We start from the raw sequence: 17,775 nt of genomic DNA on the forward strand, positions 1-17,775 counted from the left end.
CACATCTTTTAATAAACTGAAGATCAAGGCAGAGTGCATGATCTCTACTTTCAGCAAGTCACTCACCCCGCAGCAGGTGGAGACAAATAAATAAATAAATCAAAAGATATTGATCAGTAAAAACAAACAGGGAAAAGCATAAGCATGTCTCTGATGAGATTGGTATCTTCTTTGTGCACTGCCCATATGGAGACAACAACCATCGGCTGTGGAAAGAACTGTAGGAAACATTTGGAATCACCCTGACAGTTTCAGAAGGGTGAATTGGAGCCCAGAGTAAAAGGATTTGTTCAAGGATGACAAGGGAGCTGGGTACAGGCTATAGGAAGATTAAGGAAGGAATTGAGGATATTTATCCTGGAAGAATATGATCTCTATAAGTAAATGAGAGACTCTACTATGGAAGAAGCATTAGACTTATTTCACTTGTCCCTGGAAGTCAGAATAAAAAGCAATAGGCATAGATTCAGAGAAATAGATTTTAAGCATAGCCAAAATTATTATTACTATAATTAAATATAATACAATGTAAATAACAAATGTAGTAAGGTTAGAGGGGTTGGAGTTGAGTAACCCCACTTTCAGGTCACCTCTCTACTTGACTCTTTCCTGTATTTATTCTTATCTTTCTATGTTTGGAGTAGTCTGGAAGTGTGTTAAGTATGTTTCCTAATTAATTAATAAAATTCTAACATTTCTCTCATCATCTAAACTCAGAATACCCACTCTATTTCATCAAATATTATTTCATAAACTGGGGAAGCCTTTTTCCCAAAAGTAGTATATTTTTCTTAAAGTAGTATAGCCCATAATCTCTTAGGGTTAAATTAATATTAAAGTTACTGAATATATAATTTATTATCAATTAAATAATAATAAAACAAAGACATAAATAATTATAATATTTAGCTATAAGAAGGATACAGCAAGAGTCTCCTCAAACTCTTGATTTAAAAGCAGATGACTCCACTTTAAGAACAAAGTGACTATACCATTCAATTTATTTAGGATAGCAAGTACAGTATATTGCCAAAAATCTTTTTCATCCTCTTCACAGAATAAAAATTATAATAATTTGATAATAAAAGAACGTATCTCCATCATTTTTTCTCTTTTTTTGAATGTTTTTTTCCATCCATGATAGGGGAAAAAATCCACAATTTCTCTCAATCACTCACTTTTTATAAGTCCCTCTCCAAACTCTTAAAATTATTTTTTAGATTCATTTATAAATATGTTAAGATAATTCTAATAAGGAAAATTTCTCTTCACCTCCTTATTCTCTTTTTTCAAACTTCTCATAAATCCTCATATGCTTAATGAAAACACATTGATCCTGACTCTATGAAGAGATGTGCCTCATAGAATGATAGCTACTATTTTTAACTCCCCTACTTTATCAATGTATTGGAAAGATCATAACACTTATTATAGTCTCTGTGAAAAAAAACATTGAAACTAGGATTATATAAAGAAAAACTTTCAAGTAGAACAAAAGTGAAATGGACTGCCTTGGGAAGTTGTGTAATTCCCATTATTAAAGATCTTTAAGCAAGGGAAAGAAGAAAAATATCTATTCATACATGGATATCAATTAAATGACATAAAAAGCTACAAAGAAGAAAAAAGGCTAGCTAGAAAGATGTTAGGAAACTCACAACAGACAAAAATTCAAGGGGGGGAAGCATCAGTCAAATTCATTGCTTCAGATATGCAAATGAACAAAATATGGGTACCTATTGAGATGAATTAGAGATCTCAGTGCAAGGAGGTAAATTTGACAATATAAATATTACTGAGATGTAGTAGATGAAATCTAGAACTGGAATATACCACTGAAAGAACAGAGCTTATTCTAAAGGAATAGAGGAAAATTTTTAAATAAAGGGGGATGAAAAGAAGTTAACTAACAGCATATATTCAGTTTTTATGTGAGGAAATACCAGAACCAGTGAGAGAAAAGTAGCAAACATTTGGGAGAAATTTGACAGAAACAGAAATAGAAACAATATTGTTATCAGAGTAAACTACAGACCACCTAGACAGAAAAAGGAAGTATATTAGTTAAGGAAATAGATCGAAAACCTGGCACAGAAGTATAAGATAGTGATGGAACATTTTAATTATACAGATATCTACTACAACTACTTGCCTGCTATGACTGCATTCTCCAAAAGTCAGCAAAAACAATGAGACTCTGGACAAAATTCTCATCAACAAGGAGAGACTGGTAACTGAGACAGAATGACAGGAATGATGGGATAGAGGAAGACAGCTCCAGGAATAGTGTAGTATATGCTCAAGATTTAGAGAAAGCAGATTCCAAAGGATTCATAAAAAGAATAAGCACAATTCACCAGGTGAAGTCACCCCAGGAAATATGGAAAGGTCTCTGGAATTAAATTCTGAAGACATGAAGAGAAAAGAATTCTTATGAGGATAAAAATGGAGGTGTTGCTGAAAGAGATTAATGTGGATTCACAAAGAACTCATTGACTAACGTACAGTTTAAAATGAAATGTATAGAAGATGAAAGACCAGGTAATGGAAGATGAATATGAAAGTATGACCTGCAAGAATAGCATCTGGAAAATTAAAGCTCAGAATGAGCTGAGAGGCTTAGGGAGAATGATGAAATGATGACCAAAATGTGGATTCTGTTTGGGTTTTTTCCCCCATAGCTTAAGTGCAGAAAGAGGACAAAAAGAAGGGATGGATAGATATAAAGATCATAACCAATAATGGAGAGAGGTAGAATTTAACTCTTTCTATGTTTCTGTTTTCTTTACCAATTAATCCATCAACAAACTTTCAAGAATATATTGAGAAAGGTTGGTCAAAGTCAGGTTTTGAAGGCACAAGGTACAAAGACAAAAATGAGATTGCCTTTGGTATAAAGGGGTTTACACTATAACCAGGCAGAATATGTATGTCTCTATTCAATCTTATGTCTATATATAAATATATACATATGTAATTTGGTAGATATTTTTAATTGTGTCTAATTCATCATGACCTTATTTAGGGTTTTCTTGGCAAATGTACTAGAGTGGTTTGCCATTTGCAACTCCAGCTTTTTTACAAATGAAGAAACTGAGGCAAACAAGGTTAAGGATTACACAGGTGACTGAGGCCCCATTTGAACTCAGGTAATCCCAGCATCAGGTCAGGCACTCTATTCACTGCACCACATTGCTGTGGATAGATAGATAGACAGACAAACAGATTGATTAAATACAAGGTGGTTTAGGGAAAGCAAATAATAGAAGCTGGGGGAATTAGGAAACATTTCATGCAAGATGTCACCTGAGCTTAATTATGAACACAAACTATTCTAAGGAATGGAGATGAAAGAGGGAATTCCAGGAATGGAACATAGCCAGCTCTAATATACACAGAAAGTAAATAAAGTGTCGCAGATAAGAAATAGAAAGAAGGAAAGTTTAGCTGAACTGTAAAATTCAAGAGGGAGAATAATGTATAGCATAATTAAAAATGTTGGTTGGAGTCAGGTTTTGAAGGATTTTAACAGATTTATACCTTAGAGCTGATCCCTTATAATAACAGAGAACCCCTGGAGATTTAAAAAAAAAAAAAAACTAATATAAGTTGTGGAAACAATGGATTGAAGCTGGGAAATACTTGGTGCAACAAGACCAATTAGGAGGCTATTGAAATTGTCTAGGCTAGAAGTAATGAGAACTTGAAGTAGGATGGTAGACTTGAGAGCATAAAGAAGGGGATTAATGTAAGAGTACTATGGAGATAAAAATGACAAGATACAGCCATTGATTGATATGTGGAATGAATGTGAGTAACCAAGGATAATGCTAAGTTTATGAATATGAGTGACTGGAGGATGGAAGCACCCTCAACAGAAATAGGAAAGTTCAGAAGATGGACTTTTTAGGGAAAAGGTAATTAGTTTTATTTTAGGCATCTTGTACTCAAGATATCTATAGTATCTTTTAAAATCTCCAATAAACAATGACATAAGACAGGAGCTAAAGAAAGAAATTAGAAATGAATATGTAAATCTGGGAGTTACCTGTATAGGGATAAAATCATATAAAGAGATAAAGATATAAGTGGGACAGTGTAGAAAAAGAACAAAGAGGGTTCAGGAAAGTCTTGTGATTCACCCACAGTTAGGCAACATGCTACAAATGATGATTCTAGTAAAAGAGACCAACTAAGAGAAAGCTATGGACTAGAAAGGAGAGAGCAGAATTGATTAATAGGAAGTTGAAACTATGCAGATATGAAAAGGGCATCTAACCTGCTACTGATGAGTTCAAGTCACTCAGCCCAAACAAACTATATCCTGCATCACTATAAAAAGCAGAGGATGTGATTCCTGAGTAACTGTGCAAAGATCACTAAGTAAGGTGGAAATGCTACAAGACAGGATAAAAACAAATGCCATCCTGTTTTTCTTTTTTTGATGTTTTATTCATTGTTTTGATATGTAAAATTATTTATAATCTTATTTCCTACTCACGACCCCCACAACAAAATTCTCATTTTTAACAAAGAAGTATGATTTTTTTCAAAGCTGAATTATTATGTGTGTGCTTCATTCTCTACCAAAAATGCATCCACCTCTCTATTAAGAAGAGAGAGATATGTTTCTTTATCAGTCTTTAGGGACTAAGATTATTTCACTGATATGCATTCTAATGTCCTTTGTGCTATTTTTCTTTATATAGCCATGTGTATTATTCTCTTGGTTCCAATTTGCTCTGATCTGCATCAGTCAAAACATGTCTTCCAGATTTTCCATGGATTTCTCATATTTATAATTTTTGTATCATCATAATCTATTATATTAATAAGCTACAGTTATTTCTCAATCAATGGGTATACAGTTCTTTTTTGCACAATCAATAAGTCAAGTATTTATAATCTACTATTTATTAAGCATTTATTATTGGTACATTTGCCAAGTACTATACCAGACCCTGAGCATACATGTGCAAAGAATGAAACAATCCCTACACACCAGGACCTTACATTCTTTTTTTAAAATCTATTTTTATTTATTTAATTAAAAATTTCCCAAATACTTGTTTAAAAAAAAAGTTAAACTCTATTTTTTTTTAATTTTAGGTCCCCAATCCTTTCTTACACCCACCCCTTGAGAAAGCAAGCAATATTATATCAATTATACATATGAAGTCAAGTATTCAGAAGTCATATTCAGAACTTTACATTCTAACAAGAGAGAAAACAATTATGTGCTCAAATACTGTGGAAATATTAAGTTGATAAATGCAAATATATACAAGCAGTCAAATAGAGAAGATACTTTGGGGAAGGAGGATACAAGTGGTTGAGAGAATCAGGAAACTTTATGCAATGGAGCTTTACCTGTGTCTTAAAGCAAGAAAGGAGGCAAAGGTAAGAAGGTATTTTCCAGGCATGAGTGGCAGCAAAAGAAAAGGCACAAAGATAAGAGATGGAATATTAATGGGTAAGGAACAAAGAGAATGGAAAGGGAAAGGAAGGAAGAGGAAAGGAAGAGATTGGAAGAGGGGAGGGGATGGGAGAGGGGAAAAGGAAGAGGGAAAGGAAAGGGAGGGAAGGGAAGGGAAAGAGGAGAGAAGAGGAGAGAAGAGGAAAGGAGAGGAGAAGAGAGGGGAGGAGAGAGGAGGGGAGGGGAAGGGAGGAAAAAGGGGGAGAAGAGAGGAGAGGAGAGGGATGGAAAGGATCTGTGTTGCCCAACTGAACAATTCTAGCTCTATCCCCCAGTAAGGCAGCTCCTACTACTACTTACAGAGGCTGTTGTTTATCCTTTATTCTCAAAGACCATGCCACCAGGGAGGAGATGACATGTAAACAAATTGGATTTAAGGGAGGGGGAGCTATGCAAAGTCACCAGCCTCACTTTCTCTTTCTGAGCCTCTCTAAGTAACAGGTAAATCACTAAATACATAGAAGAGATATACAGAGTAGACCAAATGGAAGGCAATCTGAAGGGAAAGCACTAGTAGGCAGAAGTCCTCCAGAGGAAGGTAGAATTTGAACAGAGTTTTCAAGCAAGCCAGGAAAAGTAACAGGTAGGACCAGCATTAATGGGTAGAATTTGTTAAAATTTGACCTCAAGATAAGGAAAAACTTCTTAATGAGCATTATCCAAAAGTGGGATGGATTGCCTCAAGAAGTAGAAAGTTCCTCCTCCTTTGGATGACCATCTGTCAGGTTTATAGTAGAAAAGATTCTTTTTCAAGTACAGTTTGGATGAGATGAGCATCTGAGGTCTCTCCTGACTGGAAGTCTGTGATTCTATAATTTGGAGTCCATAAACTTCTTTTAAAAACTATCTTGAGGCATCTGTAGTTCAGGATAAGGGGCATGAGGGCAAGAATTATCTCACTTTTGTGAGTGGCCAGAGAACATAGTAAGTTCTCAATAAATACTTGTTAATTGGTTGATTGCTATGTTATAGTATTTCAGTATATTCTCAGTTCTTGAAAGTAAGCTTTGAATAAAGTTCATCTTTCTAGCTCCCCTGCCCTAAACATAAGGTCATTCACATAATAGGGACTTAATAAATATTTAAAGAATTTGAAACTAACTCATTCCTTTCAACCCTCCAGAAAATTAGATCTATGCTCTTTTGTCAGTATTTTCCTTCCCTGCTTTGGGAAATCATAGAACATGGGAACATCATGAATATCATAGCTCTCTTAAAGCAACCATAAGGGACCCCTAATCCAACCTCCATGTTTTATATATGAGAGAACTGAGACCCAATGACGTTAAATAATTTGTCTGAGATCACAAAGGCAATAAGCCTCAAATATGATATTTGAATACTCTCACTGAACTATACTTCCAAGGAAGCTCTCCTTTGGAGCCATGAAAACAGAGACCATAGCCTTAGAGAAAAGGGAAGCAGACCAGTAAGAAAGCCTGAGTGAAGTTGGACAATGAAGCTAATAAGAAATGAAATTCAAACAATCCGTTTAATTCAATGACAAAAATATGTAATGCAATGGCAAAAGTACTGATCTGGGATTCAGAGAGTGTCAGATTTTGTCTTGATTGCTACAATTCACTCATTGTGTGTCTTTGGGCAAATTGCTTCCTGAATCAGGAAATTAATTTGCCCGTTAAAATTAGTGAATTGGCAATCCCAGGGTTCTTCTAACTCTAACATCTTGGCATTGTGGTTATTGGTGGGAGTATTGTTATTACTGGTGATGAAGATGATAGCTCACATTTTTAGAGCACTTTAAAGATTACAAAGAACTTTCCTCATAATAATAACAATAGTTAGCTAACATTTAGATAGCATCTATTAAGCTCCAGGCACTGTGCTAAGCACTTTACAATTTTTACTTCATTTGATCCTCACAATAACTCTGGAATGTAGGTATTATTATGATCTCCTTTTTACAGACGAAGAACTGAGGCAGATAAGAGTGAAGTGATTTTCCCAGGGTCACACAGCTAGCAACTAAGTCAGTGATTTCAGTACTTGGGGAAACCAATTGAACACTTTGTATCCCTGACAATTCTCCTAAGACTTAGCTCTTATAGAGGAGATGCCTGAGGAGTTGAAGTTCTTATACAATAGTTTCTTACACTGATGTAATCCCACAAAGTAGAAGACTTGTTGGTGCATATTAGTGAATGTCTAGTATGCCTGCAGCCTGATTCTAGATGCAATAGAGCAGCACAAAGATGTCCCAGGGACATGATCCCATTCCCAAAGTTTCATTGAGAGGAAAAGAGGGAGAGAAGAAGCCAAAAACATCACAGTAAGGCTTGGTCACATTTCTTATGAAGATCTGCAAAAGACCTTCCTCACCAAAGTCCTATGAAGTCAGGAGGGCAAATATTGTTATGCCCACTTCATATATGAGAAAAATGAGATGCAAAGAGAATTGCCTAAATCAAAGCTACATAGCTGGTAGATCTTAGAGAAAGACCTAAGAGAAAAGACCTTGGAGAAAGAACTCAAAGACAATTTCCAGAATCTGAGACCCGTACTTTTTTTTTGTCTGTAAAGGGGAAATTCTCATAACATTAATCTGTCCTGTCCTGTGCTATGCTATGATCAAAAGGTGATTGAAAAGGGGAGGGACTTGAAACAAGATGACAAATTAGGCAGTTATCAAATTACATGATAACTGGATTCTAGAAGCTTAAAAAAAATACCATACCAGGTCAAAGGAGAAGATTATTACCAAAAAGAGAAATATGGCAAAATATCTTTATCATAGAGGATGTTTAAGTTGGTATTTAAGATATAAGGAGGAATTCAACAAGCAAAGAGAAGGGAAAATGTTCTAGACACAAGGGACAGATATATCTGAAAAGACACTGATGTAACAAATAATATGATACATTTAGGGAACAGAGTAAACCAGTTTGACTGGAGCATGAGATAAATCTAGAAAGAAAAAGTAGGATCAGATTACAGAAGGCCTTGAATGCCAGACTTTGGAGTTTGGATATTACTATACCTTAGGTCCATGAACTTATTGTTTTTAATATATTGTGATAAATTTATTTCAACATGATTGATTCCTTTGCAATTCTATTATTTTATATATTTAAAACATTTTTTTCTGAGAAGAGTGTCATCAGATTCCCAAAGGGATCCATCATACACACACACACACACACACACACACACACACACACACACTAATATCCTGCCCTGTTAGATTATAAACTCCTTGAGGATGGTAGCTATCCTCTCTTTGATATTTGCATGCCCAATACCTGACAGCTCTTGGCACATAATAAGTACTCAATAGATGTTTTCCCCCTTTTGTTGATTCATTCATTTCTGTGAAAAGGCAGACAGCCCTAGTTTAAAAAAAAAACTGATATTGGCTGATGCTTATATAGTACATGAAGATTTACAAGAAGCTTTGCATGCATTATCTCATTTGATCTTCATAACAACCCTGTGAGATAAATACCACAGATATTATTCTCATTTTTGTGGAAATTAAGAGTGTTATTTATCCAAGGTCACTTGATTAGATATGAAAAGTATAACAGAAGGAAGAGGAAGGACAACAGCAAGTTTGCAGATGTGGCTAAAGGGTGGGGGTGGGGTGGCATGGTGAAGGGACATCATTTCAATGGTGTTGACATAGGCACAGACAGAAATGATGAGCTCCTGAGGGTCCTTCCATGACAAGAGGAAGCAGAAAACCATGTTCTACCCCTGGAAAAATTCTATTCCAGGCTAGAGCCATCAAAGAGATGGAATAGTTAAGGTATTTGAAGGAAGGAAGGAAGGAAGGAAGGAAGGAAGGAAGGAAGGAAGGAAGGAAGGAAGGAAGGAAGGAGAGGGAGAGAGAGAGAGAGAAAGAAAGAAAAAAGAAAAAAGAAAGAAAGAAAGAAAGAAAGAAAGAAAGAAAGAAAGAAAGAAAGAAAGAAAGAAAGAAAGAAAGAAAGAAAGAAAGAAAGAAAGTCATTATTATCATTTCTGATACAGATCAATTCTTCCCAGTGCCCTCTTAAAAAACACACAGACACTACACACACAGAGCCCTGGGAGTGGCTAGTTTCTGGACAAGCCCCGAGCATAAGCTCAAAAACATTAACGATCTCACTAAAAACCACCTCCGGCTCCTACCGCGGACAAAGCCCTACCACCCTCCCAGCCTCATCAACATGCATTTTTAAAAATCAAATCACCGGAAAGAATGCAAATCAATAGGCACTCTATCGATCATTTCCGTCTCTCTGATGGTTTGTCAGTTCATCCTGCCTGGTGGCATCAGGAGCCCCCTCCAATCTGGCTGTGTTGGGGGAAAGGGGGGGAAGGAATCAGAGAGGTTCTTTTGTCCCAGGTGGATGCAGGATATTGTTTGAAGTAAGTGATTGGTGTGAGACCCTCTAGTTCCCCAGCCCCAGCATGAAGCTCTGAACACAACATATGCCTCCTGCTTACTAGATTTGTCTCCAATAATAAAAACAGGATTTCTTTTCAATTTTAGACCTGTGTCCAATTTATCACGGGGCTGAGCGGGAGGGCTCTGCAAGGCAGTGCTGATAATCTGGCCCTGCTGTAGGCTACTGGACTTCTAGGATAAGCAGCAACAAGCAGCATATAGAATTACAGAGATAATATCTGTTCTTGGCTATGGAAAACACACACATACACACACATCACATTGTGCTCTTTATTATGGCTTTCAAAGAATAGAGTCTGTGCAGAATGGGGAGCTACAGCCAGCTAGTCTCAAAAGTGAGGAAAAAAAAAAAAAAAAACAAGAGGACAAAGCAAAAGGGTTCCCTAGTAATTCTGAGATTCAACTACACATTCTTTTCTCTTTGTAAATATTTGATTAAAAAATAATTGTTCTTCATGAGGGTGAGAACAAGATACTCTGGAAGTTGATAGATAGTTCCTAGGGGGGCAAGCAAGGTATATGGGAGTGGGGGGGGGAAGGAACAAAAAAAAAAAAAAAAAAAAACAATAAAACAGTGGACCTGATCTGAATATCATCTATGAAATATATTTATGTGCCCCAATCTGGGGTCAGTTATTTCATTTTACTTGGACTTAGTTTCCTCATTTATAAAATGTAGATAATAGTATTTATAGCCCCAAGTTGATAGTCAATTAATCTTTTTTTTTTTTTGGTTATATAATTTATTTCCTTTTTTTTTTCTGATGAAAGGGTTGATGAAATAGAAAAGAGTTTTTAAAATTGAAAAAGCATTCAGTTAAACAAGAAAATTGAAGTGACAAGTTTCTACTAAATGGCATTTGAGGTTCCTTCTCTTTTTTTCCCAATATATGTATACATATTTTCACAACTATGCTGCACAAGAAAAATCTGATCACAAAGGAAGAAAAATGAGAAAGAAAATAAAATTCAAGCAAACAAGAACAAAAGAAGTGAAAATGCTATGTTGTGATCCACACTCAGTTCCCACTGTCACTCTTCATCACAAGATCATTGGAACTGGCCTCAATCATCTCACTGAAAAGAGCCAAGCCCATCAGAATAGATCTTCGTATAACCTTATTATTACCACGTACAATGATCTCTTAGTTCTGCTCATTTCACTCAGCAACAGTTCATGTAAGTCTCTCCAGGCCTCTCTGAAATCATCCTGCTGATCATTTCTTATAGAACAATAATATTCCATAACATTCATATACCATAACTTAGTCATTGTCTAACTGATGGGCATCCACTCAGTTTCCAGTTTCTTGCCACTACAAAAAGGGCTGCCACAAACATTTTTGCACATGTGGGGACCTTTCCTTCCTTTATGATCTCTTTGGGATATAAGTCTGGTAGAAACACTGCTGGATCAAGGGGTAGAGATAGCCAATTAATCTTGTTCCACTTCTGTTACCTCATTTGCAAAATGGGGACTAATAATGCCCATCATTCCTACTTAAGTCACTTCACTTATAAAATGAATATTATAGCTGTCTTAAGCTTCTTGAGCCTCAATTTCCCCATCTATAAAAGTGAGATCATAACATCTAAAGGAAATTTTACAAGGTCATTGTGAAGTAATACCCACAAGTGGGCTGCAAATTTTAAAGTACTTTATAAATGTCAATTGTTAGGAAAGCATTTTTTAAGTGCTATAGAAATAGGAATTGTCATTTATTCATTCACTCAGATTTTGTGGTGCTCTAAAAAGAGCATGTGGCTTTCTTGGAGAACAACAATAAACAGTTCCTATCTCTAGCTGCTGGTTGGTTATATATAATATTAGCTGCCAATAAATACAGACAGTCATCACAAGTGCTCAGATGCTCAAGGAGAGAGTCCAATACCATAAATACTCCCCGAGCCATGGCCCTGATCACATTATCATTCAGTAAATAAAGAGTTCGGATGGGAACACCCAGCTTTCCCCGCTCCAACCAAGTTATTTATGTCACTTGTTCCTTGTAAAACTGGATTAGATCCCTAGTAAGTAATTGCTTTGGTATTAGGAGGGAGCTTTTGGTGAAAGAAAATGTAGCAGGGACTTATTATAGCCCCACTGAGAGCCTGATCGAGAGAGGCTGTGGACTTAAACTGAAATGCAATCTTTATAGAGTGAGAAGGGAAATTTAGGGTCAATTAAGCTTCTTTTTTAGTAGAGAACGCAATTAGGGATAGTGCTTTAGGTGGGATATTAAACCTTCTCACCCAATTGGATAAAATGTTACTCACAGAACTTAAAGGGGTCTTAGTCTAAAACATATTAGAATTAGAAGGGACCTCAGGGAACATTTAGTTCAAACCTAGTATTTCTCAAAGAAAGTCCAGAGAAGGGGAAACACTTGGCTAAGGTCACATAGCAAGTCAATAGCAGAACTGAGATTAAATTCTCTGCTTTCAGGACAAATCTTTTTCCAGGTTCCCACTATTTTTTTAATGTATCTTGCTTGAGAATCATTGTGCTTTAGAAACATTGTGTCTTCAGTATACCTGAGCCTGACTGATAGAAATTTTGAACCTCCTAGATGGGAGGGTAATCTCAGTTTTCAGAGAGAGAAGAGAACAAAGATGGTAAATTCTCCTGGCCACCGAGAAGACAAGGTTAAGACCAGCCTTCTTTCCCCAGTGAGAGTTTTCTTCTCTGAAATCTAGTTGACATAGTGTCAATGACTACCTATTAATATTCTGTGTTGCAAATGTCCTGACAAAGACTCCTATCAACTTACTTGGACCAAGCCTCAGATTTTGAAGACACTGACATTTAAAAATGTTAATATTTAAATATGAATTTTAGGTCTAGCTCCCAAAAGTCTGGGAAAGTTTCTACATGTGAGATGTGAAGTTATTTCTAAGGCCTATTGATTTCACCTTTTCAATATATCTTGAAAACACCCTCTTTTCTTCTGACATTGCTATCACTCCAGTGCAAACCCCCATCACATTGTGCTTTAATTACTACAATAGCTTGCTGCTGGGTTTGTCTACCTCAAGTCTCTTCCTACTTCAATTCATCCTCCATTCAGTCAGTAAAGTGCCCTAACCATGCCCTAACAAACTCTGGTGGTTTCCTGTTGCCTCCAGGAGGAAGGAAGGAAGGAAGGAAGGAAGGAAGGAAGGAAGGAAGGAAGGAAGGAAGGAAGGAAGGAAGGAAGGAAGGAAGGAAGGAAGGAAGGAAGGAAGGAAGGAAGGAAGGAGGAAGGAAGGAGGAGGGAAGGAAGGAGGGAAGGAGGAAGGAAGGAGGGAGGGAGGAAGAGAGGAAGGGAGGGAGGGAGGGAGGGAGGGAAGGAAGGAGGAAGGAAGGGAGGAGGGAGGAAGGAGGAAGGAAGGAGGAAGGAAGGAGGGAGGGAGGGAGGGAGGGGGGAGGGAGGGAGGGAGGGAGGGAGGGAGGGAAGGAAGGAAGGAGGGAGAAAGGGAAGGAGGGAGGGAGAAAAGGAAGGAAGGGAGGGAGGAAAGGAAGAAGGGAGGAAGGAAGGAAGGAGGGAGGAAGGGAGGGAGGGAGGGAAGGAGGGAGGGAGGAAAGGAAAGAAGGGAGGGAGGAAAGGAAGAAGGGAGGAAGGAAGGAGGGATGGAGAAAGGGAAAGAGGGAGAGAAGGAGGGAGGAAGGGAAAGAAGGAAGGAGGGAGGGAGGGAGGGAGGAAGGAAGGAGGGAGGGAGGGAGGGAGGGAGGAAGGAAGGAGGGAGGGAAAAGGGAGGGAGGGAAGGAGGAAGGAAGGGAGGAAGGGAATAAGGGAGGGAAGGAAGGAAGGAAGGAGGGAAGAAGGGAGGGAGGAAAGGAAGAAAGGAGGAAGGAAGGAAGGAGGAGGGAGAAAGGGAAAGAGGGAGAGAAGGAGGAGGAAGGAAGAAGGAAGGAGGAGGGAGAAAAGGAAGGGAGGAAGGAGGGAGGAAGAGAGGAAGGGAGGGGGGAGGGAGGACAGGAGGGAAGGAGGGAGGGAGGGAAGGAGAGAGGGAAGAAGGGAGGGAGGGAGAGAGGGAAGAAGGGAAGGAGGAAAGGAGGAAGGGAGGGAGGAAGGGAGAGAGGAGAGGAAGGGAGAGGAGAAGAGAGGAGGGGAAGAGAGAGAGAGGAAGCACCAGAGATAAGATTTTAATTCACCTTCCCTAACTCCATTGCTATACTAGGCACTTAATTTATTAAAGGAAATGCTTACTTATTTCCCTTTCCCTTCTTTCTTCCTTTCCTTCCTTCTTCCCTCACTCCCTCTTTTTCTTCTTTCCTTCCTTCGTTCCTTATCTTCCTTTTCTTCTTCCCTCTTCTCTTCCTCCCCTTCTTCCCTCCTCTAGTTCTGATCACATAAGGAATCATACCCTTACCTGTGGATGCTCTTCCCAAAGTAATATAAAATTTTGATTGCTGAAACCTCATAAGATATCTAAAAGTTTACAAACTGAATTTCCTTTTTAAAGACCATGTCTTAACTGCACTCTGACTCTCATTGATTGGCCAATAATAGGTCCCAGCCCAAACCTCATTTGGTCCTTGTTTGGTGTCTGACGGTTCAGAGTGAGTGTAAATAACAATTATTTCTGTTTGAGTCAGAAACCCCAAGAGTCTTCTCTTCCCAGATGGAATTTTTTTAACTAGGTAAAAGAGGTCATTATTTGTCTCAATTCTTACTTAGCCTTAATCACTGAATGGGCAGTTGCCTCAGATAAACTAAGACCTGGGAAAGACCTTAGTTCAAAAAGGCCGAGGTCTTCCATTGTCACCAGGGCCATTTGCAGATATATCTGGCCAATGGACTCAGCTCTGGAGGAGAAAGTGAGGCAGGTGACTCTACACAGCCCTTAAATCCAATTTACTTGCAAGTCATGACATCACATTCCCAATGTGATCTTCTTTGAAATTGAAAATCAAACAACAAAGAAGCAAATTTTTTTTTTTTAAAATGCTCTGCTTGGCATTCAAAGCCTTTCATAACCTAGTCCTTTCCTATCTTCCCATTTTTCTTGCACCTTACTCCCTAGTGTGCTTTGATCCAGTGGCACTGGCCTCTTGGCTGTTTCATAAACAATACACTCCATCTTTTGGCTCCAAGCATTTTTTCTGACTGTATTTCATGCCTAGAATGATCTCCCTCCTCCACTCCAAGTGCTGACCTGCTTGGTTTCCTTTAAGTTCCAACTAAAATCTTACCTCTTACATAGAATTTTTTCCCAACTCCTCTTAATTCTAGAGCTTTCTCTCTGTCAAATATTTCTTATTTATCTTGTATATAGTTTGATTATACTTAGTTGTTTGCCTGTTACTATGTTGTGAGTTCCTTAAGGACAAAAACTATCAATTGCCTCTTTTTGTGTCCCCAGTGCTTAACACAGTGCCTGGCATACAGTAGGCATTTACTAAAATGTTCATTGATTGATTGTTGAGGGTATAGTATATACTTAGAGAACCTCAGATGATTTCTTCACATGGAAGAAACTTGAGATCTGCTACTGGAAGAATCCTGAGGACATGTTGATCAAGAAAGTATTTTGGAAAGAAACTGTGGAGATTAGATAGACATTCTGTATGGTTCTGGGCCATTTTTTTTCTCCTTTCTTAAAGATATTTTATTTTTCCAAATACATGCAAAGATAGTTTTCAAGATTCACCTTTGCAAAGCCCTGTATTCTAGATTTTTCTCCTTCTCATCCCCTAATCCCCTTCCCCAAGACAGCAATCTGAAATAATATGTGCAATTCTTCTAAATATATTTCCATATTCCTCATGCTGAGCAAAAAAAAAAAAATCAGATCAATACAGAAAAAATATGAGAAAGAAAAAAATAAGCAAATAACCAACAACAACAACCAAAAAAAGGTGAAAATACTATGCTTTGATCCATATTCAGTGGATCATATATTGAATGTTACAGAGTCCTCTGATTGTCTCCAGTTTCAGTAACGCAGTCTTTGCTCTTGAGGAATTTAGGCAAGTCATGAAAGGAGTGGAGCCCAAGCCTCCCCTAAGAGCTTTGTGTCATCTGTAAAAATGACAACTATGTCATTTATACCTTTATCTAAATCACTGATAAAAATGTAGAAACAAGGAGGGTCCATGACAGAGCCTTGCACCACTCCATTAGAGACCTCCTTCCAAGTTGACATAAATCACTGACAACTCTTTTTTAGGGGCAGCCTTTTCACTGGTTCTGAATCTGTCCTTGTACTTTTGTCTAGCCCACATCTCTTCATGTAATTCACCAAAATAGCACAAGAGATTTTGTCAGTTTTGAATTGAATTGAAGTGAACCAGAGTTGCACAAAGTCATCCTCTCTTCCAGAGTCGTCTAAGTCCAGTGGCAGGAGAAAAGTCAAGATGACTGAAGATAGCACAGAATAGATTGGATAACCTTGGTGACTTCGATGCCTAAACAAGTTTTAAGCGCTCCATAATGCCTGCTTTACTCATCTTGATGGCCATTGAAACAAATTGTTCTCATCCTCCCATTCTGTTAGGCAAAGTCTTAACTTACTCATGGGATTGAGACTCATTAGTCACTCTCAACTTGGTTTGGTCCCTCTGCTAAAACAGTTTACCATTTGTGGCTGCTGCACATGCTACAGCTTCTTGGAGCCATAGATGAGAGTTTGGTGAAGGTCGACACTAAAGGTGGGTGAACAGCCCTGGAAAGGACATGGCAAGCTCTCACACTGGAGATAATAATCCTCCTTGAATACTCCACGTACCCCAAATTATATCCACAGATGAATCTAGTCCCTTGGTAAACTAAGAAAAAGAAAAGAAATTAAACTTGCCTTTAATGTGATTATGCTGGTCCTTGGTGATAAAGACTTTCTCTAGCTGCTTACCAACTATCCAAAGGGATGCATTCTGGAATTTTTATGGGAATCAAAGTAAAATTAGCTGACCATTGTTTTTCATAACTTTTTTATTTGAAAACTAGAATAAAAAATAAAGAAAAATTCAATTCAATTCAATTAAAATTTTTTAAAGTTGAAAATAAATTATGATTTTTAAAATGACTTCAAAGGCAGGGGGGAAATTACAGTAACTGATATAGGAGTGAGGAAAGTAGAACCAGAAAAAAAAAAGGAGAAAGAAAGAAAATTAGAACAGCATTTGTTCTTCTCCTGTTCTATGGGCACCTTTCCCCTTTTATATGATCATTCAGATATAACTAACTACATAGTTTGACTGACGCAGGAGGCCTAATTGACCTAAGATCAATCACTGCCTATTGACAGTCTGGACACCTGTGTCCTAACAAAGACAATAGATCCATGTCACTAGTCACCTTTGTCAGTTCTCAAACTTTGAGAACATTTCTATCTAAATGTGAATTTAGAGTCTGGCTCCCAAAGGCCTGGAAAAATTTTGACAGACAAATGGCCCAGGTTCTGGTCCATGTATAGAGTACCCTCAATGACATATTCAATATAGAAAAGTACAAGAAGACAAACATAATTTTACTAATATTTGTTTCTGCAAGAAAAATAATCTTCAGACTGACTTCGGACTAAATAAATAAATAAACATGATGAATTGAGAATTAAAATCCAAGAGAAATGGTGACCAAAAAAAAAAAAAAAAAGACCCAGTATCCTTGATGAGTTCAAGTTACCAGATCAGACTAAATGCAGTCTTAGGATATCTTCATCTATTAAATGAGAAATTGGATTGAGGGATGTTTAAGATTCATTGATCATTCTGAGCAAGAGTTCCTTTACCATTACCTGTCCATTTTGGACAGCTCTAACTGGCAAGAGGTTTCTCCTGACATCAAGACTAAATTTTCCATCTTTGCAATCTCAGCCCCTGGCTACCATATGCTAATTTTGTCCTCTCCACATGAGAGCATTTCAGTTATTTGAATATAATTATCATTTTCCCACTCAGTCATCTCTT

This window comes from Antechinus flavipes, chromosome 2, assembly GCF_016432865.1.
Source record: "Antechinus flavipes isolate AdamAnt ecotype Samford, QLD, Australia chromosome 2, AdamAnt_v2, whole genome shotgun sequence".
NCBI classification, from domain to species: Eukaryota; Metazoa; Chordata; class Mammalia; order Dasyuromorphia; family Dasyuridae; genus Antechinus; species Antechinus flavipes.